The sequence below is a fragment of the Pongo pygmaeus genome, chromosome X, assembly GCF_028885625.2.
Source record: "Pongo pygmaeus isolate AG05252 chromosome X, NHGRI_mPonPyg2-v2.0_pri, whole genome shotgun sequence".
In the NCBI taxonomy this organism is placed as follows: domain Eukaryota; kingdom Metazoa; phylum Chordata; class Mammalia; order Primates; family Hominidae; genus Pongo; species Pongo pygmaeus.
The window spans coordinates 118,958,953-118,985,565 of record NC_072396.2 but is presented as its reverse complement, the minus strand read 5'-3'; the positions used below and the strand labels follow the sequence as shown (position 1 = coordinate 118,985,565).

Below are 26,613 nucleotides of genomic sequence, written 5' to 3'. Positions count from 1 at the left end.
TACAGAGATTATACATGTAAAATATCCAATCCTGAGCTTCTGCAAGTTTATTTTTAGTTTTTATTTGTCCTGAGTTGTTTGAATCAGACTTTACAGACACTTCTACAAATCCAAGAAGTTTTCTGTGGTTTTCCTATACCTAACACTTAATCTTTATGTGAATTAGAATTTCAAAAGTGGCAATAATTAGCAAATCACACCTCTAGCATTCATTGCATCTTTCAGATGTTTGCAGCTACTTAGGCCATTTCCGAAAATTCTCTTGTTGTAAATAAATATCTTAAGATCTTGGCAGGAAGGTATCCAAGTTGATCTCTATATCTATATATGCTACATATCTTAAGAAGAAAATTCATGGGAAAACAACAGCAACAACATTAGCTCTAAGGTATTATGTTCCTTCAATCCCAACACCCAGTATTCTTAGCTGAGAAACAACAGCTCTCTGTCAGTACAACAAATATGAGAAAGATCCTTCCAGTCTGGAACATAGATCTTTGATTTGTGGTGAGTTGGTCTGTTTGACGTAGGGCCAGGATAACCTCTTACATTTCAAAGAAATGTGGCTAAACTCAACAGTCAATTGAAGAAGAACACATCCTTAGAATATTACCAGATTGTATTCTGCTGCTTAAAAGAGATAGCCATAAATTAGCAAAAACAAGCATAATAGGTGTTTATTATTGCCTGCCTTTTACATAAGCAACAAAGAACACATCTAGAAATAAGGTGCAGGCATTTTGGTCATATAATTTTGGGGTTTGAAATATTAGTGAGTCTTCCTTAAGCTTTTGCTATTTTCATGTTATTTTCTGATTGAGGGAGGAAACAGTAAAACATAGGCTTTTAAAGTTGTCACAAACACTAATCAAACACTAAAATCACTGATCATGATCAAGTGATCTTGTACAGGCATCACTAACAAAACACTGTACATGCTTCTCTCTCTCTCTCTGATAGTCGCTATTCTCACCATTTTATTTTTCTTCATAGCACTCACTAACATCTAACTTACTCTATACTGACTCCTTCATTTTATTTATTGTCTCTCTTCTCCCATGAATATAAGCTTTATGTCTGTTTATATTCACCACTCTAGGTGCAATGATTAAAAGAGTGTCTAATACAAAGTAGTGAGTGCTTAATTTATATTGGCTGAATTAATGGATGGATGGATGGATGGATGAATAAATAAAAAAATAAAGCCTAAGGTGTTATTTACTGATTTTTCTGTGTCTACGCATTATTCAATAATAGAGCCAGATCTAGATACCAGATCTCCTGACTTTCAATCCTGTACTCCCTATCAATGAAAGAGAAAGATAACTATGAAAATCCATAATAATCTCCCATTAAAGGAGGGTTGGAATAGGATAATACAGCTAATAAATGTAATGAAAAGATTATTCTTTGAAGACTATTTGATTTGAAAACTATTTGAAGACTATTAATTTATCTAGGAACATTTCCTATGAAAAGTTAATTGTCCTATGTCCAAGAAACAAAAAGAAGACAGTGATGCATAGCTTCAAATAACTGGAAGTATAGAGATTAGATCAATAACACGTCAATGTCCTCCAAGGAGCCTCACTCTTAAATAATGTTTTTTAAAGATGGTGCAAAATCTCACTCTGTCTTCTAGACTGGCTGAGATAAATATATTAATGTATGGGATCATGATGAAAACAATAACAAGATGATCTTTAGAAAAGTATTATATGTCTGTAGGTATGGGCAAAAATTTTATGATGAATTCACCAAAAGCAACTGCAACAAAAGCAAAAATTGAAAAATGGGATCTAATTAAACTAAAGAGCTCCTGCACAGCACGCACACACAAATCCTATCATCAGAGTGAACATGCCACCTACAGAATGGGAGAAAATTTCTGCAATCTACCCATCTGACATATGTCTAATATCTAGCATTTAAAAGGAACTTAAATTAACAAGTAAAAAACAACCCCATCAAAAATGGGGCAAAGGATATGAACAGACACTTCTCAAAAGAAGATATTTATGCAGACAACAAACATATGAATAAAAGCCCAACATCACTGATCATTAGAGAAATGCAAATCAAAACTGCAATGAGATACCATCTCACTCCAGTCAGAATAGTGATTATTAAAAAGTTAAGAAACAATAGATGCTGGTGAGGTTGTGGAGAAATAGCAATGCTTTTACACTGTTGGTGGGAATGGAATTAGTTCAACCATTGTGGAAGATAGTCTGGCAATTCCTCAAGGATCTAGAATCAGAAATACCATTTGACCCAGCAATTCCACTACTAGGTATACCCAAGGGAATATAAATCATTCTATTATAAAAATACATGCACACGTATGTTTATTGCAGCACTATTCACAATACCAAAGACATGAGATCAACAAAAATGTCCATTAATGATTGACTGGATAAAGAAAATGTGGTACATATATACCATGGAATACTATGCAGCCATAAAAAGGAATGAGATCATGCCCTTTGCAGGGACATGGATGAAGCTGGAAGTCATCATCCTCAGCAAACTAACACAGGAACAGAAAACCAAACACTTCATGTTTTCACTCATAAGTGGGAGCTGAACAATGAGAACACATGGCCACAGTGAAGGGAACAACACACACTAGGGCCTGTTGGTGTGGGTGAGGGGAGGGAGAACATCAGGACAAATAGCTGATGCATGTGGTGCTTAATACCTAGGTGACGGATTGATAGGTGCAGCAAACTACCATGACACACATTTACCTATGTAACAAACTTGCACGTTCTGCACATGTATCCAGAACTTAAAGTAAAATAAAAAAATAAAAATAAAAATAAAACCAAAAATAGAAAAGTATTATATGTCTGGACAATAATGGATAGACCTTGGGGCTTAGTAGTAGAATTTGTCTTTCTAAAAGAAAGATCACACGGAACAGTGAGTTTTGAATGCTGATCCAAACATCAAGAAATTCTGATGCACATGGTCACGTTCTAAGAATTGTGACTACAATGAATGAAAATGGCCATCTAAAGATCACGCATCAAGTTTAGGTATGGGAAATATGGACTAGTAAACTCAAATTTACCAAATTCCTTAGCCATTTTATAATTATTTAATTAAAACATTAGATAATAGTTCTTTTTGTGTGTGTGGGTGTGTGTGTGTCTGTGTGTTTATTGTCTGTGGTTCTCTACAAGATTTCAATTTCCTTTATGGTAAGTACTATGCTTTTTGTTTATCACTGTAAACCCAGCACCTAGTATAAATACTGAGTATCTGAATGAATGAATGAATGAATGAATGAATGAACTTCTGATCTCTGGCAAATATTGAAGAAAATTTGGCTCAAGCTATTCCATTTTCCTACTTATAGTTTTGAATTAAATAGTTATAAACTTGGGAGTGGGAGGAAATTTTCCAGTGTTTTCTGAGAAGAGAGGAAGAATTCACTTCTTTCTTCTATCCCATACCCTCCCTCTCCCTCATACCAATGCAATGGATTATCTCTTCTTAAAGTAATAATAGTTTCATTTCCTGTGGATTAAAGACGGGCTAAGAAAATTTGCATAGACTGCTCTGTCAATTCTGATGTGCTGGTGTACATGTTTTATGTAAGTATGCATTCCTATACTCATTTATATGTTTGTATCTGAATATTCATAAGCACATTCAGATTAATGTACCAGAACATGATAAATGTGCTGGTCCATTTAATTTTTCTGCAAATCTTATGATCAATTCTATAATATGATTGAATTATTATTATGTATTATGTAAGCCCATTTATGGGTTTGGTTGATGTGCTCATGGCGCTATTAATTGGCATGGTCAGAAAGCCATATTTATTCAGAATCTAAAAGGATATTGGCAATTTCTCATCTTTGATACTGCTAGAAAAATATATGAAACATTTTGTTTGCTTTTTTTTTTTTTTTTTTTGGAGACAGGGTCTCCCCTGGCCACCCAGGCTGGAATGCAGTGATGTGATTTCAGCTCATTGCAACCTCTCATTTGCTTATTTTAAAAATTCCAAATGTTCCGGTGATGAACTAAATAATCTTGAGCATAAAGAATAGTTATATTGTTTCCATAATAAAACTTGTGAATAAGAAGAAATGGGCAAAATACTCTTTTTTGTGATTAAATCTTCATGTAATTCATTAAGTGCAGATGAAACAAGCATCATAATCTATTTAATATATTGTTGGAAGTTAAGCAGTGCTATTTTCTAAATGAGAGAAAGAAAAGGGGTATTCATTTTCCACCCTATGCCTCTAATAGACATGTACATTGGTTTAAGTGCTTATTTTTAAACTTCTAAAATGACTTTTTACAAATAGAATGAAAGTCTATCTATTTATCTATCAAACATCCTATTACAATGAATTCCCATAAAGTAGAAAATTATTTTTGCTGTAATGAGGTGGGTCAACTTCAATATTACCTAACCTAAGTGGTTAATTGGCTGGGATTAGGAATCTTTTTGATTTTGTAAAACATTTCACTGTAATGGCATTTTTAAACTTTATTTCCTTCAAACATATGCATATAATAGAGAAGAAATTGCATTTAAAACTCATTATAAATGCAATAAAATAAGTAGGAGTAAGGATTTGGAAGGACATAGAACTGAATATTCACATTTAAACTATTGTGGAACTTCTTGAATACCATAAGATTTTTGATTATCCTGAAAAAGAAGAGTGGGATGGGATCTTGTCCCTAGAGATATGTAAAAAGGGGACAGACATCTAACTCCATGTACTATACAGATATTTTTAGGTTCTAATATGACTGAATAACAAAAACAATGCAATAATATCTCTCACAGACTACTCAATCACTTATAGTCTATCTCAGAATAAACAATTTATTTTATGCAAAATGTAACCAAAATATAAACGTTTAGAAGTGCAAACCTAACTCAGCATATTGTTCAAAAGAGACTTGTACCTGCACATAAATATAAAAACTTGATAGGAAATAAAACAAAATTCTTAGAATGCTAAACATATTATTTTACAATAATAGCAGGCAATAGTTACATGTTGCTTACTATGTGCCAGGCACTGTCACAGGTGCTTTGTCCTCATACACGATTCCTTATATCCCATACCTAAGGTGCCTTAGTCCTCATATCAAGTGAGGCACATACTATGATCATCCCCATTTTAAAGATGAGGAATCATGAGTTTATGAGAGTCCTTGGGTAAGACACAAACTTCTTATCCTTCTTATCAATATTGACCTTAGTTGTGGGTATGCTAGCAATATTTCCTTTTATGACCTCTATGGTCTCTATGTTCTAAGCTCAAAGCCCTTTTTTTTTTTATTTTCAGAGGTCGTTAGCATTTTTTTAAATCTTAACAATTAAGATCACTTCTAATTATTGTTAATTAGTTAATTATTTTCTTTCTGAGAAAGGCCTGGAACAGATCAGCCTCACTGCAGGAATCAACTGAGAAAGAATTAATGACACTTTTGAAAGCTTTAAATTCCAATGAGAAATTGAAGCCCTGGGAATATCTGCCTCAACATTTTATAGGGTGTATGCCTGCAGTCAGTGAGAAGCACGAGGATATTCCGTTCCTTGTAAGTGTAAAGTATGATAAAACATTAATCTTAAATCTCTTACATAGTAACAAAACAAGACCTACACTAAAATATTTGGCATTCTGTGGCACAGCTAAAATCTCAAGTAGTCTTCTTTTTAAATTATCACAAAAGGGTAATTAAACTGTTGCAAATTCTTTCCTATAGAATTATCCCTGCGCCAAAAGTGTGAAGCAAATAATTTCCTTCTTGAGGTAATGTCACTAAGGAGGAGGTCTCAGCTTTCTTGAGAACTGTAATTTTTCAAATAGTTCTTTCAGTTTACTTTGAAAAGACTGACATTAATAAAGTCATTTCATGCCAAACATAAGTTAAAGTAGGAAGATGAAAACTTGAATATGAGATATATTGACAATATTTTCCAAAAATATCCCACTGGGCATGGTGCCTCATGCCTGTAATCCCAACACTTTGGGAGGCTGACACAGGCAGATTGCTTGACCCCGTGAGTTTGAGACCAGCCTGAGCAACAAGGTGAAATCCCATCTCTACAAAAAATACAAAAATTAGCTGGGCATGGTGGCATATGCCTGTAGTCCCAGCTACCCGGGATTCTGAGGTGGGAGGATCACTTGAACCCTGGGAAATTGAGGCTGCAGTGAGCCGTGATTATGCCATAGCACTCCATCTTGGACAACAGAGCAAGATACTGTCTGAAAAAAATGTCCCTGACTTTTCTTGTATCTATACCTCATTTCATCTGAATTGGGAAGATTATATTCATTAAGAGTAAAAATGTTATTAGAATCCATACTCATGGGGCCAGGTGCGGTGGCTCACCCCTGTAATCCCATCACTTTGGGAGGCTGAGTCGGGTGGATCACTTGAGGTCAGGAGTTCGAGACCAGCCTGGCCAACATAGTGAAACCCCATCTCTACTAAAAATACAAAAAATTTAGCTGGGCAGCTGATGGACACCTCTAATCCCAGCTACTTGGGAGGCTGAGGCAGGAGAATTGCTTGAACCCGGGAAGCAGAGGTTGCAGTGAGCTGAGAAGGTGCCATTGCACTCCAGCCTGGGCAACAAGGATGAAACTCCATCTCAAAAAAAATAAAAATAAAAATAAAAATAAAAAAGAATCCATACTCATGAACTCATGAAGGGTAAAAATGTTATTAGAATCCAAACTGTATATGGTTAGTCTAAATCTGTAGTTGGTCCAGAGATAGAAGAGAGGAAATGCAAGGGTAGGAACAGGAAATTACTTAGTTTTCTCTTAGTTTAATTAATACTATTGGGTAAAAAAAAAACAACAACAGGACTTATCCCTGAACTTTAACAGGATTTTCTCATTCTTCAAACCCTTATCTGAACTCAAAATGTATCGAAAAATTAATTTCCCCATTATTCCAGGGAATATTTTGAGGATTTCTTTTTTTTTTTTTTTTTTTTTTTTTGAGACAGAGTCTCGCTCTGTTGCCCAGGCTGGAGTGCAGTGGCACAATCTCGGCTCACTGCAAGCTCTGCCTCCCAGGTTAACGCCATTCTCTTGCCTCAGCCTCCTGAGTAGCTGGGACTACAGGCGCCTGCCACCACGCCTGGCTAATTTTTTGTATTTTTAGTAGAGATGGGGTTTCATCGTGTTAGCCAGGATGGTCTCGATCTCCTGACCTCGTGATCCGCCCGCCTCGGCCTCCCACAGTGCTGGGATTACAGGCGTGAACCACCGCGCCCGGCCTATTTTGAGGATTTCTAATTTAGCTTTGATGTCTTTATTTCTGCATGAAAAGAAAACCCTGGCTTTCAACCATTAGAACCATTTAGGGCAAAACTAAATGGCCATTTTATATTTTTCCTTTTCTAAGCTATTTAATTCAATCTCCTGTATTCAAGATGAGGTCTCTCAAGCATTTGTAAAGTTTCAGTTCATTTTTTCCATACACAACAGATTTCTGACTTGTGAAATCATAAATATTTTCTGGAACCCAATTTTTCGTGACCTGCTTTTCATACTCCTCTGTGTTCTACTGCCTTCTTAAAACCTTAAAATACAGTTCTGGTAGATATTTTTCTGCATGCAAATTGATGCAATGTGTTATTGCATGCAAACTGATGCAATGTGTACTACAACAATTGGCTTCTATAACATCTTGGAAGGCTCTTTCAATTTTATCGGTGGATTTGTGTTGTATATAGTCCCCTGGGGAACCAGGCCCAAGGACAGATGGCTCCCTCTTATTCAGGATATAATGCGGTCCAGAAAAAGATTCGTCTGGGTCTTTGAATTTGGAAAGACTCTCTGTTGCCCAAAAGTGGGTGACTAGTACAAATGCATGCCAAAGACTATATTTCTTGGCAGACATAGAAAATTATAATTGCTTTCACTTCAGTTGCCTGTGTTTTGTGCCATAGCCACTTAATAAAATGAAAACCAGGAGAATCAACCAGAATACTTAGCAATGATGGCTTTTAGGGGAAAAAAGCAAAAAACGAAATAAAACAAAACAAAGAACGCCCAAAAACAAAAACAAAAAAACAAAAATCCCACCTTTTTTTTAAACTGATAAAACACAACTTAGAAACCAAGACCCCTAGGGAGAAGTAGGCTGTTAAACTGGACCACGTGATTCCAGGCCAACTGGGCTCAGAACTTTTAAACTATTAGTCTGAGTCATATCAAATTGCTAATATTCAACTCCCTAACCTGCAAAAATATCAATTTCATATACCTCAACCTAATTTTATTCCTTTCCACCCATAACAAATTCATGAGAGGCAGCAGAGTATAATATAATAGCTAAAGGTTTAGTGTTAGATTGCTTGGAGCCACAATTAAGTGGCTACCTCTGCCACTTAATTGTTGTGATTTGGGGTAAACATTTGCATTTCTTTGCGCCTCAGCTTCTTCACCTGCACAATACTTGATTGTATTACTAAAGGCATAAATTTCAGTATTTTTTTGCTGCTGCTTTTACAATGTAGTAGTTGTTTCACTTTGGGATAATTACTAGCAATACTGCTACAAATAATTCTTTTATATGGATCTCGGTGCTCAGGTGTAACCCTTTCTGTAGGCTACACACCTAAGAATGGAATTTCTGGATCATAGGGTTCACACTTTTCTACTGCTATATAATGCTAAATTACTTTTTAATATAGTTTGTATCAATTTACATTTCCACAAGAAGTATATAAGAGTTCCTATGGCTCCATATGCCTGCCAACATAAGTATTGTCACACTTTTAATTTTTGCCAGTCTGGTGACTATTAACTGGCATTTAATTGCGATTTTAATTTCCCTGATTACTAAGTTTGAGCATCTTTACAAATATTTATTGTCCATTTGCATTTCTTTTGTGAAGTGCCTCTTGAAATCTTTTGTCCTTTTCTCAAATTGCATTGTTTGCTATTTTCTTATTAATTCATCAATGTTTTTTATATGCTCTGGTTACTACTCTTATTCTGGGTACTTGTATTACAAATATGTTTGCCACCTCTGTGGCTTATTTTTTGACCCTGCCAGGTGTCATACAGTTTCTGGATTTTCCCCATCTTTTATTGAAGTATAATTTCCATAAAAATTCACTGCAGGGTGTTTCCTGATGAACCAAAGTTCTGTATTTTAATGTAGTCAGATTTATTGCTTTTTTAAATTGCTGCTTTCTGAAATCCTTCATTTACTGCAAGATCATGTAAATATTCTCCTATATCATTTTCTCAAATCCTCATAGTTTTGTACTTTATATTTAGGTTTATAATGCAACTCTAATTTATTTGGAGTATAGTATGAGGGAGTGGCCTGATTTTTTTTCCATATTGATACCCTGTGTTTCCAGAGCCACTTTTGGAAAAGCCCATTCTCTCCATATCAATCTGCAAATCTAATCTGTTAAAGCTGTAAATATACTAATTGATTTTCTAATGTTAAACCAACTTTGTATTCCTAAGATAAACTTAATGTGATAATAATGTATTTTTCTTTTCATAAGTCACTTCCTTCAATTTTCTAATTTTTTTGAGACCAATTTTCTAATTTTTTAAGGATTTTTTGAATGTATGTTGATAACTGAGCTACTCTTGTATTTTTTTCTCACTAATATCAAGGTCATTCTATATTCATAAAATTGGGAGTGACATTTTGCTTTCATTTCTTTGTAATGCTTTATATAAGATTGGACATTTTTGTTTCCTTAATGTTTTGTGGAACTCTCCAGCCACATAAAGCCATCTACTTCTGGAATTGTCATAGTGGAAAGAAATTTGGTTCTTTTAATGATTATAAAAGCATTAACATTTTCTGTGACCCATTAAGTCAGTGTTCTGAGTTGAATAGTGTCCCTCCAAATTCATGTCCATCTAGAACCTCAAAATGTGACCTTATTGGTAAATATGGTCTTTGCAGATATAATTACTTAAGATAAGTCATATTGGATTATGTTGGGCTCAAAATCCAATATGACTAGTCTCCTTATAAGAAGAAGGCGGCCGGGCGCGGTGGCTCACGCCTGTAATCCCAGCACTTTGGGAGGCCGAGGCGGGCGGATCACGAGTTCAGGAGATCGAGATCATCTTGGCTAACGCGGTGAAACCCCGTGTCTACTAAAAATACAAAAAATTAGCCAGGCGTGGTGGCAGGCGCCTGTAGTCCCAGCTACTCGGGAGGCTGAGGCAGGAGAATGGCGTGAACCCGGGAGGCGGAGCTTGCAGTGAGCTGAGATCACGCCACTGCACTCCAGCCTGGGTGACAGAGCGAGAAAAAAAGAAAAAAAAAGAAGGCAACTTAAGCAAGCAGGAGATGTACAAGAAGGCGGCCATGTGAAGATTGAGGCGGAGATTGAAGTAATGCATCTGCAAGCCAAGGACCGTCAAGGATTGCCAGCAACTACCACCAGCTAGGATGATTTTTCCTTTAGACACTCCAGAAAGAACCAACCTAAATTTTGGACTTTTGGCCTCCAGACTGTGAGAGAATACATTTCTGTTGTTTTAAGCCACGAAGTGTGTGGTAATTTCCTTGGAAAGACCTCACAAGCTACGACTGCCAGTATTGGCAAGTTATATTTTTCTAGATATTTGTACATGTTTCTAACTTTTCAATTTTGGGCATAAAATTATTTATAATATCCTTTTGTTATGTGAATTTATGTAGCATTTTCAGTGATATCCTTTTGTTTCAATTCCTGATATTCACTGTTTGTGCCTTCTCTTTCTTTTTTTTTTCTCTCTCTCTATTAATCAATCTAGTCAGTGGTTTTAATGTCTTTTTTTTTTTTCAGAGAACCAATGTTTGGTTTGATTTTATACCGTTTTGTTTTTATTTAATTAATTTCTGCTCATGTCTTTATCATTGTCTCCATTCTATTTTCCTTAGGTGTAATTTGGTCTGCAATTCCTAATTTTTGAGGGTATGCTTTGCTCATTCATTTTCAGCCTTATTCTTGATAATGTATGCATTTAAGCCGATAATTTTGTTTTAAATACTGCTTTAGATTCATCTGGCAAGTTTTGATATCTAGTATTTTGTTATAGTTCAGTTTTTAAAATTTTTCTAATTTTCAATATGATTTTTGATTCATGGATTATTTCAAAATGTTTAGTAATTTCCAAATACTTGCTAATTTTCTAGTTGTCATTTTATACATGATTTTTAGCTTATATGTTTATGGTCAGAGAACAGTGTTTGTATGAATTAAATTTCATTAATTTTATTGAAACTTTCTCAGTGGCCTAGTAAATAGTCAACTTTTGTCAATGTTCCCTGTAAGCATGAAAATAATTTGTATTCTACATTTGGGTGCAGAATATTATATAGTCATTTCACTTTTGTCAGTCATGTTTTTCAAATATTTTATAAACTTAGATTTTTTTCCAGCTTGTTCTATCAATTAGTGAAATTATCTATTTGTTTTCATATTCCTGTCAGTTTTTAATTTATATATTTGGTAACCATGCTATTGCATAAATACACGTTTCAAATTGCTGTATCTTCCTGGTGAATAGAACTTTGTATAACTATGAAGTTAACAGCTATGTCTCCAGTAATGTTCTTTTACTCTCTTAGCTATTTTATCTATTTCAGTAGCTATACCATCTTTCTTTCAGTTACTAATTATATGGTGTATTTTGCTGTCTTTTTAATGTCAAAATTTCTGTATCCTATGCTTTAAATGTATTTATAACAGATGGTGTAGATTTAGATTTAATTTTTATTTTGTCTTATTTCATTTTGTCTTGTTATTATGTTTATTTTATTTTGTTATTTTAACCCAGTCTGAGAATTTTTTCCTGAAATTTTAGACCATTTAACATTTAATGTAAATACTGATATCGTTGGGTTTATAGTTACTCTTTTATTTAATGCAGTCTACTTATTCTGCTAATTTTTTGTTTCCTTTCCTTTCTTGCCCTTTTTATGTTAATCATTTTTTAACATTTCAGTTTTTCTGTCTGCCTCTCTTTCAAAGTTGTACACATTTTTCCTTTTCTTTTACTGGTTATTTTATAAATATGTGTGTGTGTGTGTGTGTTTCATAAAGTCTGAAGTTAATAAGTATCTTTCCTCTTGGACAATACAATGAATTTAGAACATTTAAATTCAACTTTGAATTATGTTATTCTTGCCTTGTATTTTATCTTCTTAAAAAATGTACTCACTTAAGACACTATTTTGACACCTTTTTTTTTTTAGACAGGGTCTCACTCTGTCACCCAGGCTGGAGTGCGTTGGTGCAATTACAGCTCACTACAGCCTTGATCTTGTGGGCTCAAGCAATCCTCCCACATCAGCTTCCCAAGTAGTTGGGACCACAGGTGTGCATCACCATGCCCAGCTAATCTTTTAATTTTTTTGTGGAGACAGGGTCTTCCTATGTTGCCCAGGCTGGTCTCAAACTCTTGGGCTAAGGCATTCCTCCCACCTTGTCCTCCCAAAGTGTTGAGATTTCAGACATAAGCCACCATGCCCACCCAAAATATTATTCATTTTGTTTTATAAGTCAATATTTCATTAGAATTAGTCACACATTCATCATTTACTTGGCTCTTCATTCTTTTTTGCTCCTCAGACCTTCTATCTAGATTCACTTCCCTTTTTACTGAAATACTTCCTTTTCAAATTCCTAAAACAGGAATTACTGGTTAGAAATTTCCTCCGTTTTCATCTGTATTTATTTTACACCCATGCTTGTATGATAACTTTACTGAATACAGAATTTTAACTTGGCAGTTATTTTCACTTAACATATTGAATATATTATTTTGGCTTTGATTTTTTTTTTTTTTTTGGAGAAGTCAGCTATTAGTTTAATAGTTCCCTTTGAGTAATATGCATTTTTCTCAGACTGCTTTTGTGATTTAATTTTGTCTTTGGTTATCTGCAGTTCCACTGTGACGTATCTAGGTGTAGATTTATTTTTATCTGTTTTGCTTGGGTAATCATTGGTCTTCTTAAGTCTTTGATGTCTTTGATTATCTCCAGAAAATTCTAACTATATTGTTTCCAAATACTGTCTCTAACCCAATCTCTTTCTCTGTTCCTATTCAATCCCAATTAGACATTTGGTTACTTCTCACTGTATGTTACTTTTTTTTTTTTTTAAACGGGGTTGACTGGGATGTGGTGGCTCACCCTTGTAATCTCAGCACTTTCAGAGGCTGAGGCAGGAGGATCACTTGAGCTCAGGAGTTTAAGACCAGCCTGGGCGACATAGTGAGATACTGTCTCTACAAAAAATTTAAAAATTAACTGAGTGTGATGGTGTACACTCATAGTCCCAGCTACTCAGGAGGCTGGGGCAGGAGGATTACTTGAGCTGAGCACATCAAGGCTGCAGTGGGCTGTGATCACGCCACTGCACTCCAAAGTGGGTGAAAGAGTGAGATTTTGTCTCAAAAAAGAAAAAAAGAGAGACAGAGAGAGAGAGATGGGGTCTTGCTCTGTCATCCAGGCTAGAGTGTAGCAATGCAATCAGAGCTCACTGTAACCTTGAACTCCTGGGCTGAAGGGATCCTCCCACTTCAGCCTCTCAAGTTGGTAGGACTACAGGCACACACCACCACACCAGGCTAATTTTTTTATTTTTTAATTTTTTTGTAGAGTCAGGGTCTTGTTATGTTACCTGGGCTTGTCACAAAATCGTAGCCTCAAGTGATCCTCCCACCTCAGCCTTCCAACGTGCTGAGAATACAAGCATGAGCCACTGAACCCAGCCTATGTTACATATTTCTTAACCTCTCTTATGTTTTCAACATCTCCCTCTCTTTTGCATTTTTGACACTTTCTTCTGATAATTTTCTGTTTACTTCTTCTCTCTTCAGCTTTGCTTAAACTGCTCTTAATTTACTCTTACTTTTGTTGTCAGTGGTGGTTCTGCTTTTAATTTTTAGAAGATCCACTTTGTTCTTTTTCAGATAATCCAGCCCATTTTTATAGATGTTGTTCCCTGTAGAAATTTTTCATCTTATAGTTTTTTTCTTATTGATAGTAATAATGTCTGATGATACAATGTCTGAAGTTTTTCAGGTATATTTATTATATTTGTTGTTTTTCTGCCTCTTACCAGTGGTACCTTGAACTTCTGTGTGCGTAATTGTTGCTGTTTCACAAGGAGCTACTTATTCTCTTTGGAAAATTATTTTTAGAATGGGGTTGCTTTTCAGGGAATATTTGCATTTGCTTCTTTCAGACCTTTAGGGGCATACATTCCAAAATTATTATCAACAAAATTTATAGCTTGAACTTTCTGGACAACCCAGTTGATGTGAATCTGGATGACAAATCACTGTGAGTTCTGGCTTGTGGTTTAAAATGATCAGGGACAGGTTTACTCCTCCCTTCAATTCGAAGTCACCTTTTCTTGCAGACCCTAAGGGTGAGGTTGTGGTTCATGTTTACCTCTGTTTTATCTTTATACTTATGGTATAGTTCTTTAGGGTGTCAGCTTAAAGGAGGATAACCTTCTATTTGAATCCTTGTCTGCATACTTAAAAATTCCCTTGTTTAGCAAATTTCCACAAGACAATAGCTGCTCAGTCCTGAGCTGCCCACATCTGGGTTCCATCCTTCATATAGATTTTACTCTCTAATTCCTTACTCTCATGTCAGCTCTTTGATACTTTCATACATGCATACATTCATATGTGTGTGAGTGTATACACATACACACAGTTGTTTCCCGGTATTCATGAAGGAATGGTTCCAGGACATCCTCAGATACCAAAATCTGCAAATGCTTTAGTCCCTTACATAAAATAACATAATATTTGCATATAACTGATGCATATCCTCTTGTATACTTTAAATCACCTCTAGATTACTTATAATACCTAATACAATGTAAATCTTATGTGATTACTTGTTATACTGTATTGTTTTTATTTGTATTATTTTTTATCATTGTTTGGTTACTTTTGTTGTTTTTAAAATATTTTGATCTATGGTTGGTTGAATTTCCAGATGCAAAAGGCTGACAGTATATACACACATATACACATATGCACACACACACATATACATATACATCCAATATACTTGTTTGATAGTGTTACCTCCAAAAACCTAGTCTATCATCTTACATAAAGCAGAATTCATTCATAAACTTACAAAGTATCTTCTTGTACCCAATGTCTCCAATCCTCCTACAAATAAGTTGACATGCAACAAAAGATAACAAGAATCTGAGCTGAAGAGATGTTGTAATCCAAGTATAGGCTTGTTATTTGAGATAGCTGCTAGTGCCTGACTATGAAAATATCCCTGTGGCCTTCCAGAGTACTGGCAATGTGAGTGTGAATGTGCTCAAGACCCTAATGTCCATGTGAAAGAGTTACCCTGCTTGAGTTGGAAGGATTTTTACTTAGAATAAAAAGCCGCATTGGAGATGCAGCTTTTGCCATTAAAAGTAATTGCAAAAACTGCAATGACTTTTGCACCAACCTATATGCAAAACATCAGTACTGTTAACAGGTACACTCTGAAAGACACAAGAGAAAACATATTCTGTGGTTCTAATGGTTGTAGGTAAGAGGGAAAGAAGGCTTCTTTTAGTATCTGTTCTGCCACATACTATCTGTAACTTCGAAATTTAGTTTTCCTGTCTAAAATTTGAGAAAATTGCCTATTTTATTCACTTTACAAGGTTGTTCAGAGATATATTAAAAAATATTATGAATATGTCAAATATTTAAGATATCAACTGCAGCCTCCCCCCAGGATGACATACTTCTAACTGCCTGTGCTTCCACTGTCCTGATACCTACTGTACTGAGCTAAATTCAGGTCTAGACAATTAAAGACAACTAAAAAATGATGCTGCACCAAGTGGCAATTTGATGTTTTGCCAAATATCTTCTAAAATGGAATCCTGGGGAGGCTAGTCGTCTATAATTAAGAACATAAGATTTATATATTGAACTTTTAATTCTGTGTAATCACTTGGCCCTATATATATTTATTCTCCATTTCTTCTGTTTATGAAAAGTTCAAAAAGATAGTAAAGAGAATTAAGATGGGAACTGGACTACTAGCCAAGAACTTAATGTTTTCTATTGCTGACTTGGAATAGCAAATTTTCCTGGCCCAATAGCACAGCCCTCCATCTGTGTCCTGAAGGTCAGACATTATCTCTTACAGATGAGGCTTTATCTAGATAGCTCTGCTTCTATAATATAATGGCGGACATAAACTTTTTTTTAAATGAAAAATGGGAAATGAATTGTGTATGATCATTTCTGTCTTCACTAAGACATATATGTAGCATACAAAAACACTAATTCAATACCATACTGTGGTCTGGAAGGCACTTCCATTTGTAAGCTGACTTATGCTATATTGTAGTTTTTACCTGTTTTCTTGGAAAACACTGATTTTCCCCTTTTTTTCCTCATTGCTTTATCTCATCCTACTATATTACCACTCAACTAGGACAGATTCTCAGAAGTTTCTACCATGTGAACTTAAATATAATTTGCCTGATCACTTCTAAAATAATGTTCTAATAAAATCAATTCCTAAGAATAATTTTGTTAATAATTAAAATATCACACGTACTAAGATCCAGATACTTTATGAGCTTAACCTCTAACCCTCAATACCATGCTATTTCCCTGCTAATGTGGGTGAGAAAATGTTTATTTAGAAATAAGAGGTCCTTTAAAAAGGTGAGATTGTAGGGATTTAAACCTATGTTCATGTGATACCAAAACTCAAGTTCTACTTCACTACAACACCTCCGAAAATACCATTGAGTTAATGGTATTTTATGTTTATTGACAGATGAACTGACATGGCACCTCCAATACATTCTACTTTCATTATTAAAAAATATCTTCAGAAAAAGAAAGAACTAACTCGTACAATGACAGCACTACCGACAAGTAGGAGCAGCACTTTATTTTCTGCCAAACATTTTCTGTTATGTAAATATAGGCATTATGCATTTCTACAGGAATTCATTCTGTCTCTTAAGGAATGTAACAAAACCACTATCTGCCTCAGGATTATCGTTGGAACTGAACATTTCAGCTTTCCATTAGCTACCATTAGTCAGAGTCACTGAATTTGGACAGTACTAATTTAAAAACCTTTCCACCCTGTAATCCCAGCACTTTGGGAGGCCGAGGCGGGTGGATCACCTGAGGTCAGGAGTTTGACACCAGCCTGGCCAACACGGAGAAACCTTGTCTCTACTAAAAATACAAAAATTAGCCTGGCGTGGTGGTGCGCGCCTGTAATCCCAGCTACTCGGGAGGCTGCGACAGGGGAATTGCTTGAACCCAGGAGGCGGAGGTTGCAGTGAGCCAAGATTGTGCCACTGCACTCCAGCCTGGGTGACAGAGTAAAACTCTGTCTCAATAAATGAACAAATAAATACCAATAGAAAACTCTCCACAAGTTATTCAAAGCTGATGTTGAAAATTAGATATTTTATCTAGTCACACCAAGTTAGAAAATTCTACACTATATAACCCTTTTAAATTATTTAAATATACTTCTAAAAGTGAAGCATTTTCTTGGAGGCTAGGGCCCTGGTACACGTCTCTGTATTCCATAATGCCAAGTGCAATGCTTAACACAGAATGGGCATTCAATAATATTTGGTGGCCTGAAATGTTGACACATTATCCCAGAAAGTGCCTTCAAAGGTCATTTTCCTCTTAGACCTTATGAACTGTTCAGAGTAAAGCATGTCTTAGAACATAAGCATAAAACTAACTGGACTAGAAGTAGATGAAATATAAATGCAGAAAAGGGCAATCAGGAAAATCTTCAGAAAAAGTATGGAAATAGATCAACTTTTTAGTACCTAATCACCGTACTTCTTAATTGTCATTACTAAGTACTACAGGGAGCCCTTGTAAGGGCATTAGTGTATTTATTGGTCATTTTATTCATTGTCATTTTACTTACACTTTGGTGCTATGTTTTAATTCAGCAGATGATAGTTGAGGTAATATGTTTGTCAGCATATCAGTGAGTTTTTAATCATAATGTTTTTGACATCATTTTTTTGTTCCATAGTATTTGCTATGAAATTTTAAACTACATCTATTTTCCCTTTCAAGAAGTAAACATAGCTCATTGAATGTGCCTGCAGTTCTGGAGGTTTCTGTGTCTTTCTTTGTAGTCAGAGCCGGCCCTACACGCCAGCAACCATGTCGAAGGGACCTGCAGTTGGTATTGATCTTGACACCGCATACTCTTGTGTGGGTGTTTTCCAGCATGGAAAAGTAGAGATAATTGCCAATGATCAGGGAAACTGAACCACTCCAAGCTATGTCACCTTTATGAACACTGAATGACTGATCGGTGATGCCGCAAAGAATCAAGCTGCAATGAACCCCACCAACACAGTTTTTGATGCCAAACATCTGATTGGATGCAGATTTGATGATGCTGTTGTCTAGTCTGATATGAAGCATTGGCCCTTCATGATGGTGAATGATGCTGACAGGCCCAAGGTCCAAGTAGAATACAAGGGAGAGACCAAAAGCTTCTATCCAGAGGAGGTGTCCTCTATGGTGCTGACAAAGATGAAGGAAATTGCAGAAGCCTGCCTTGGGAAGACTGTTACCAATGCTGTGGTCACAGTGCCAGCTTACTTTAATGACTCTCAGCATCAGGCTACCAAAGATGCTGGAACTATTGCTGATCTCAATGTACTTAGAATTATCAATGAGCCAAGTGCTGCTGATATTGCTTATGGCTTAGACAAAAAGGTTGGAGCTGAAAGAAATGTGTTTATCTTTGACCTGAGAGGTGGCACTTTTGATGTGTCAATCCTCATTATTGAGGATGGAATCTTTGAGGTTAAATCTGGAGACACCCACTTGGGTGGAGAAGACTTTGACAACCGAATTGTCAGCCATTTTATTGCTGAGTTCAAGCACAAGTATAAGAAAGACATCAATGAGAAGAAGAGAACTGTAAGACGCCTCCGTACTGTTTGTGAACACACTAAGCATACTCTCTCTTCCAGGACCCAGGCCAGTATTGAGATCGATTCTCTCTAACAATGAATTGATTTCTGTACATCCATTGCCTGTGCCCGATTTGAAGAAGTGAATGCTGACCTGTTCCATGGCACCCTTGGCCCTGTAGAAAAAGCCATTCGAGATGCCAAACTAGACAAGTCACAGATTCATGATATTGTCTTTATTGGTGGTTATACTCCTATCCCCAAGATTCAGAAGCTTCTCCAAGACGTCTTCAATAGAAAAGAACTGAATAAGAGCATCAACCTTGATGAAGCTGTTGCTTATGGTGCAGCTGTCCAGGCAGCCATCCTATCTGGAGACAAATCTGAAAATGTTCAAGATTTGCTGCTCTTGGATGTCAATCCTCTTTCCTTTGGTATTGAACTTGCTGGTGGAGTCATGACTGTCCTCCTGTCCTCATCAAACATAGCACTACCATTCCTACCAAGCAGACAGAGACCTTCTGACAGCCTATCTATTCTGACAACCAGCCTGGTGTGCTGATTCAGGTTTATGAAGGTGAGTGTGCTATGACCAAGGATGACAACCTGCTTGACAAGTTTGAACTCTCAGGCATACCTTCTGCACCCCATGGTGTTCCTCAGATTGAAGTCACTTTTGACATTGATGCCAATGGCATCCTCAATGTCTCTGCTATGGACAAGAGTGTAGGAAAAGAGAACACGATTACTACCACTAATGACAAGCGCCGTTTGAGCAAGGAGAACATTGAACGTATGGTCCAGTAAGCTGAGAAGTACAAAGCTGAAGATAAGAGGCAGAGGGACAAAGTGTCATCCAAGAATTCACTTGAGTCCTATGCATTCCATATGAAAGCAACTGTCAAAGATGAGAAGCTTCAAGGTAAGATTAATGATGAGGACAAACAGAAGATTCTGGACAAGTTTAATGAAGTTATCAAACGGCTGGATAAGAATCAGGCTGCTAAGAAGGAAGAATTTGAACATCAGCAGAAAGAGCTGGAGAAAGTCTGCAATCCCATCATTAGCAAGCGGTACCAGAGTGCAGGAGGCATGCCTGGAGGAATGCTTGGGGGATTCCCTGGTGGTGGAGCTCCTCCCTCTAGTGGTGCTTCCTCAAGGCCCATCACTGAAGAGGTTGATTAAGCCAACATAAATATAGATGTAGCATTGTTCCACACATTTAAAACATTGAAGGACCTAAATTTGTAGCAAATTCTATGGCAGTTTTTAAAAGTTCAGCTGCTATAGTAAGTTACTAGGAATTCTCAATACTTGAATATGCAACATGTGCACAGGGGAGGGAAATAACATTGCACTTTTATAAGCACTGTATTGTAAATGGAAAATGCAATGTCTTAAATAAAACTATTTAAAATTGGCACAAAAATATACAGTTTAACACTGTGTTAAGAATATATCTCTAAAAGTTACAGAGATATAAGCACTTGCATTTTTTATAAATTATTAGTAGCAAAATTCAATCCTGAAAGTATAACTACAATAAAATTGGGTTTCTCTATTTCCCTTCAAAGTTGGGTTGGCGTTATGACTGTATATAATAAGTATGAAAACAATCATCTATGTGGTAATTTGGGAGCTGGGAAAATATCCCATTTACTTTATTATAGTAATTTAAATTGTACCATTGTGAGCCCTATTCTTACCAATTGACTAGGGAGACATGTACCTCCTCTGAACTTCTTAACCACCTATTATTTATTCAATGCATTCCATCGTTAGCACATAACCTCATGTTGTTCATTATTTTTAATATAAATTTCTGCCTCCCACCAACACACACAAACACACATATGCATACACATAATTATATTATAAACTCCCTCATAAGCAGGGATTGGGACTAATATATTATGACATCCCACTGTGTTTCGTTCAGTGCTGACAAAGAGCAGATACTCAATAAGTGTCTTTATATTGATTGTGGTTTGACCCACAGTTTATAATAGTTTAACAATGATTTTTGTTTTCTTTGATCATTGTTAGAACATTTCTATCCTAGTGGCTTCTGGGTTCATAATAACTGCTTAAAGTGTTAAAGATGATGGAGTTTGGACACAGGGTGGGATGGGATGGGAAGCCTCTGTGTAAAATAAAGGTTTTAATTTCGTTTAGATATCTGTTTCAGAAGGGGTTTAGAAACCAAAGCTAAGTGCACAAAGTGAAAGGCATTTTGGAAATTATGTGGTTTATTTAATCAGTTTCTAAAGGAACTTGTTTAATTCTAGTTCCTGAATAGATTCTGTGGTTGCAGTTGTTTTATTTGCTGACTAAAATATGTAATACAAAAAATATGCAATTGTAATTTTTGGAATAAAGGCATCATATTGTTCAGCATAAGTGATCTCCAAAATATCTGCTCAATATCCCAAAGTGCACTGACAAACATAACTGTTATTCTTGATAAAAGGTATGATTCCATAGTATCTGAAAAATTGTCTGTTTTTAGATTATTTAAGAGTCTGTATTCTAATTTAACCAAGATTACTTTAAAATTTAACTTTTGGAAAACTGACGCATAAAATGTATTTGGCTATTCCCAATCACAATACGTTATTTTGCTTTAACTCCCATAGAGTTATTTTTTCATATAGTTTCACTTATGAAACTGGTTCTTACTACAAAAATGAAGTATACCTTGTTGTAGTAATAATGCTTTATTTTGAGATTTGAGTGGGAAGAAAGGGTAATATTTCTATCTTACTAATACTGTGTTTACCAGTTTTTAATTCTGATTTAAGATTCTTTCCATAAAACAAGTTATAATGGGAGAGGGGGAAAGAAGTTCTTGTGTACCTGATTTTCAGGGTGAGGAAAGCAAAAATGTTAAGCTCAGTTACTAAAAACAGTTTTTACTTATTGCGTATACCTGCTTAAGAAAGGTCTTAGAATAATCATACTTTGGAGACAAAATCAAGTTTGGAGACATCTAACCCAGTCCTCTCATTTCACAAATCAAAGGAGGCTCAAAGAAGCCACGTGGCTGAACCTAGATCACACAGTTACTGGAAAAGCTGGAAACTGAAGCTAGGCCTTCAGTACTCTACCATCCCTTAGTTTTAACCAACTGAAGGAAAATGTAAAAATGCAGAATGGTGAAATAGTTCACAAGAAAGAGTAATCCGCCAAGAGTCTGGCATCCCAAAGTAAATCCAAGTTACATTATTGATGATTTGCTTAATAATTTTATATCCCTACCAATTCTCCTCATTGACCTTGTCCCTTTCTAAATTTATTCTTTTCCCAGTTTCAGCTTTTGCTTCATCTCTTGGGCCCTAGGCTAACCTGGAATTACTAGCCTTTGTTGGACAAGACATGAGTAGGGCTGCTTCTTAAGCCAGAAACTATAGTGATTTCCCTTGATCCCATAAACATGTACAAGTCTCCCCAACAATTAAAGTACTTCTTTGACTTTTTGTCTCTCTCTGAAAAATGTTTCCTCTCCTAAAGGTCAGAATCAAGGCTCCCACCACCACACCCCGCCCTGCCACCACACATACACAAAAATCTAGTTTCATAAAAAACAAATGCAAAATGTGAACCTTGTTTGAAACCTAATTTAAATAAAGCAACTCATTTATATCCTAATTTGAGCCATTTATTAAAAGTGAATACAGATTAGGTAGTAGATGATATGAAATAATCATTTTAACTTTATGCAGTAAAATCATTTTATGCTGTTATGTTTAAAATGTCATTATAATTCAAGGTGTATAAAGAAGTACTTATGAGAACAGAACTTCCAGAATGGCAACCTTGGTGAATTCTTTCTCTCACAAAAGCTATAAAAATACTTGCAAAACTACAAAAATCAACTGTTTTAGAATCCTAGAAATTAACCAAAGGTATAGATTTGGCTTAAAAGATATTCATTTAAAAACAGTCTACTGAACTTCAGTTAGAACAGTGGGATCTATGTTGTTTTCACTTGGGGCTACTTTCATTCCCCTCTCACCACAGTAACAGAGCACAGTAAGCAGCCACTTGAGTGGGGACTGATTTGTTTTGGAGCTTCATGTAAAGCCCCATCCTTAGAACGCTTTCAATATTTCGACAATATTTACAATAATTCCTTTGAAACAGATTATTCCCAGGTAATTGGGCTATTTGTCCTGACTCTGAGTTCAGTTCTTCAAAAAAAGCCTTATCTCCAGAGTTTTGAAAACAATAACATGAGCTGGATTTAATAACATTGCAGTTGCCTAAGCCTGTGAACTCAGTTGTAACAAACAAGAAGCTGGCTAAAAATGTAAAAGGAATACATCGGTAATGGCAAAAGGACCAACATAAGGGATTCTAAAATGCTCCAACATATTTCAGGAGATCTAAAAGGCTGCACAAATGTGTATGTCTGTACACATGCCCAAGAAAACTCGGAGAGGACACCAACAACTCATCTCTAGCTACCTTTGATGCTGGACTCAAGCAGGAAGTAAAAGCTAATATTGACTTGTAAATTCTCTGAAATTTGAAGGTGTGACCTCCCACAAAAATCTCCTTGGAACAGGGTAAAACAAAAACTGGCTCATAGCATTTAATAGAATATTCTGAACAATCATTAGCTGACTACAAACTCTTAAGAAGTAAGGATTAAAAATAAAAACAAATATCAAAGAAAAATGCTACCAGAGAAAATAGCAGTCACATATTGCAAGGAATACAGAATCTATAGAAGTATTCTAGGAAAGTAACTGAAGCAAGCAGCAATGAGGACAAAATCTCATAAACAACAATAAACACTAGAGGTTGGAGTAGATCTGATTTCAAAGTCACTACAATATATTATTTAAAATGTCCGAGTTTCAACAAGAAATTGTAAGACATGCAAATAAATAGGGAAGTATGCCAGGCACGGTGGTTCACGCCTGTAATCCCAGCACTTTGGGAGGCCCAAGATGGGTGGATCACTTGAGGTCAGGAGTTCGAGACCAGCCTGACCAACATGGTGAAACCTCGTCTCTATTAAAAATACAAACAATAGCCGGATGTTGTGGCAGGCACTTGTAATCTCAGCTGCTCGGTAGGCTGAGGCATGACAATCACTTGAACCTGGAAGGCGGAGGTTGCAGTGAGCTGAGGTCATGCCACTGCACTCCAGCCTGGGCAACAGAGTGAGACTCTACCTCAAAAAAGAAAAAAAAAGAAAGAAAGAAAGAAAAGAGAAAAGAAACAGGAAAGTATGGCATATAGGCAGGAATTAAAGAAGTCAATAGAAAGTGTACAGAGGGGGCCTAGATGTTGGACTTATCAGACAAGGAGTAATCAGCTATATAAATATGTTTAAAGAACTAAAGAAGACTATCTTTAAAGAATTAAAGAAAACTATGATGATAATGCTCAATAAATAAAGAAAATCAGTAAAGATATACAAATTAATTTAATATCTAAAAGAACAAAAATTCTGAAGTTGAAAAGTACAATAACTGAAATGGTAAATTCATTAGATAGGCTTAATAACACATTTCAGAAGGCAGAAGAAAGAAACAATAAACTTGAAGATAAACTTGAAGATAAGTCAAAAGAGATTATCCCATCTTAAGAACAGAGAGAATAAAGGAAAATGAACAGAGCCTCAAAGGCCTGTGAGACACCATCAAATTATGCATAATGGGAGTCCAGAAGGATGGGTTAGAAAGATACAGAAAAGATATTTGAAAAAACAATGGCTGAAATTTTCCCAAATTTGATAGAAAACACTAATTTACACATCAAAAAGCTCAATGAACACCAATTAGGATAAACTCAGGGATACACACCCAGATACTTCATAGTCAAATAGTTGAAAGGCAATGACAGAGAGCAAATTCTGGAAGAAGCAAGAGATAAATGACTCAACATATACAAAGGGACCCAAATAAGATTAACAGTTGACTTCATCAGAAGCTGTGAGAGCCAGAAAGCATTGGGATGACGTATTTGAAGGGCTGATAGAAAAATATTGTCTACCAAGAATTCTATTTCCAGTAAAACTATTTCTTAAAAAAAATGAAAGAGAAAGACGTTTTCAAATAAAAAAATAGATAGAAGTTGTAGTCAGCATGCCTAACCTGTATCTACCAAAGGGAATCTTTCAACTGAAATGAAAAGGTAGATGGTAACTTGAATCCACATGAATGAAAACTCTTTTCTCTTTCCAAATGGTTTAAAAGACAACTCAATGAAAAAAAATCACAAAACTATTTTGATGCATTATAATGTATAAAAATGTAATTTTCATGACAATGATATCACAAAGAAGGGGGAAGAAATGGAAGTATATTGGAGCAAAGTTTAATGTTAATCTTAACAAGATTGTTTCAAATTAAGATGCATATTATACATGGAATGACTGAAAATGGGATAATGAAATTCTACTGTAATTAAATAAAGTTGATGGTTGCCTAACATTGTGAATATGCTAAAAATCACTGAACTGTACACTTTAAAGGGTGAATTTTATGGTATAAGATTTATATCTCAATTTTAAAAAGGAATAAAAATTAAAAGATGTTTATTGTAAGCCCCAGAGCAAACACTAATACTATTTTTAAGTAAATAAAATAAAACAAAAACATAGTGAAAAAAATCCAAAAAGGAATTTAATGAATAATAATAACTATGTTACTTAATTTTGTTATGCTTAACTGCTTGGCATCTAGCTGGAACCCAATATACTGTACCTATATGTATCATTAGCCTTATTTTTGTTATTGTTATTGTATTCATAGCATAAAATAATTTCCTCAAGGCCACAGCTTTGCTGTAGTAGTCATTGAATAAATAATAGCAATAGGTAAGAAAGTAAGGTGAGTCTAGGTTTAACTTTGCTGTTTCACTACTTTTTTATTTACAGTTTTATTTTTCCTATTAACTATCACCTTTGTGTAGTGTTAAATTAACTGCTTTTTTTTCAAATAGTTTTAACACATGTTTGAAAAAAACTGCAAGGGAACATGAGGTAAGGCTAGAAGTGTCATAGGATGGCACTTGCAATCTCTTGTAAGATCTTTTGTTTACTTCAAAGTATAAATTGGACAGCTCTTAATTACATTGTTAGAATAGTTTACATCAGAATTAAGTAGTCTTAGATTCACTGCAGTTACCATCTTTTGTTTAGTCACTTACATAAGTAATTAAATAGAGCTTACAAATTATGTGTAAACAATATTATGAGTCACTGAAAATGAAACTTTTAGGTGAATAACCCACAGTAAAAGTCAATTGAGTGACTTGTCATAGTAATACACACTAAAAAGTTTATTTATGAAACATTGGTCTTCAAAAATTGCCTTAATATTTTTCAATGAAATAAGTTTGGGGAAGTGGTCATTTAATTTTTGCATTCCACTTAAATAACAAGAAGCTTACCTTACTCTGTTGTATTTAAACTGAGAAAATATATATTTATGTTATGTTATATTATATTATATTATATTTGAACCAATATACTACTTCTAGAACATTTGTTTTGGTACATGTGAAAATACATAATTTACATTTTTATATGCATAATATCTTTTTGTTTGTAAATAGGGGTTTGGTTTAATGTAATACTAAAAATAATAATAACCTTAAAATTGTATAGTAAGTTAAAATTTACTAAATAGTTTCAC

At 35.2% G+C, this 26,613-nt stretch overlaps 1 protein-coding gene and 1 pseudogene across 3 annotated transcripts in view; one reads left to right on the top strand and one right to left on the bottom strand.

The window, feature by feature from the left end:
• HTR2C (5-hydroxytryptamine receptor 2C) overlaps window positions 1-26,613 on the bottom strand; it is a 300,907-nt gene that overhangs the window by 100,746 nt on the left and 173,548 nt on the right. The gene's annotated exons all lie outside the window — the stretch shown is intronic.
• Window positions 18,198-20,146, top strand: LOC129025231 (heat shock cognate 71 kDa protein-like; annotated as a pseudogene).